Genomic DNA, 1,708 nt, shown 5'->3' with positions numbered 1-1,708 from the left:
ACCATTTCGCAACTATAACAAAACGTTAAATGGTGGTTGACACAACGTTTGCGACAAACGTTTGTCAAGAACCTATATATAACTTTATTTATAACGTTTGATGAACGTTCTTAGAAGGTTTAATTCAAACCAAACCAAAATAAAACCAGAACATAACGTTAGGAAAACGTTATGTGTTAGCTGGGCTGGTACACTGTAGAGTGGGCTTCAGTTCGCTATTTATCCATATCCCAGGGTATTTTTCTTCAGTAATCTTATCTAACACTTTTTGTCCCAGCCTCATCGGTCATTGAGTACGCAAACTGCTCGTTATTTCCTCCTAAATGCATCCGTTTGCACATCCCGACGTGAAACTTTAATAGCCAATTCCTTGACCATTCACACATCATATTCAGGTCATGCTGCAGTAACATGCAGTCCGTTGCTGTCAATATAGATTTCCAAATTTTTGCATCATACGCAAACATTTTCATATCACAAATCGCTATGTCCGGGATATCGTTTACATATACCAGGAACAGTAGTGGTCTTAGAACCGATCCTTGCGGAACCCCGCTATCTACTGAGCACCATTCCGAGTACAGTCCTCGAACGCTATGCCTCATCGGGCGCCCCACAAGAAAGCTTTCAATCCAGTTTATGAGTGAAAAATGTCTCTAGGAGATTAGTCAGACAGCTCCTCCTCGACGTAAATCCATGTTGGTGTTCTGTAAACAATTTGTACTCATCTATGAATTTTACTACTTCATCACGCATAGCAATTCCATGACCTTACGACACACACATGTTCGTGAAACTGGTCTGTAGTTCTCAGCAGCCGTCCTACTCCCTTTTTTGAAGATGGGCGAAACCTGTGCTTTTTCCACTTTGTTGGTAGGGTCCCTTCCTGTAAGGATTTTTGGAATATTAATGTGAGTGGCAATGCAAGTCCATCAGCACATTCTTTTAGCAGTTTCGAGTGTATTCCATCAGGTCCTGGTGACTTGCCTGGCTCTAGTTCTCTCAGCTTATTTTTCACTTGTGCAGCTGTAATCTCAATACTGTTTAAGCTTGTACCAGGTTGCACTTTATCTACAAAATTCGGGACGTTACCCACTGGCTCCCTTACAAACACCGACTTGAAATAGTTGTTCAGTAATGATGCTGCTTCTTGGTCGTTGTCTGTTAAAGGGATAGTAGACTCTAGAACTTTACTGCATACAACTGTACTTACTGTATAACAAATCGTCTATACCCACACGTATTTGTTACCAGATACCTAATTTAATTGTTATAATTAATTACACATCAACGCTACAAAATTTGAACGGCGCCATGACACCCGCGACCGTGCTGCCACCCCGAAAAAGTTGCGTATTTGACAATTTATTTTGCACGTTACAGACCGAGGGCTAATAAGATACTACAATCCTTTTGCTTTTAAATTAATAAATAAGAAACACCCTCGGTCTGTAGCCCTTGGCTGGAAAGTGGTTTTTGCGCAACTCATCAGATTGTGCACTTTGAGTGGCGCCACCGTCGTTGTAGTCAAACTGTATTCGTTAGTTTTAAAACATTTTTTAATAATATTTCTAATGGTGATTGAACCATAAAACTTTTTATGTAGCGTATTTTTAACTTAAACCTTTTTTTTTCTTTTTCCTTCTTCTCATCATTCCTTTTTTTTTTATATTTTTATATATTTTATCCACAACCGTTAAATTTTTTT

The sequence above is a fragment of the Priapulus caudatus genome, unplaced genomic scaffold (assembly GCF_000485595.1).
Source record: "Priapulus caudatus unplaced genomic scaffold, Priapulus_caudatus-5.0.1 Scaffold1626, whole genome shotgun sequence".
NCBI lineage: Eukaryota > Metazoa > Priapulida > Priapulimorpha > Priapulimorphida > Priapulidae > Priapulus > Priapulus caudatus.
The sequence above is the reverse complement of the archived record's forward strand: the minus strand, read 5'-3'. Positions refer to the sequence as shown.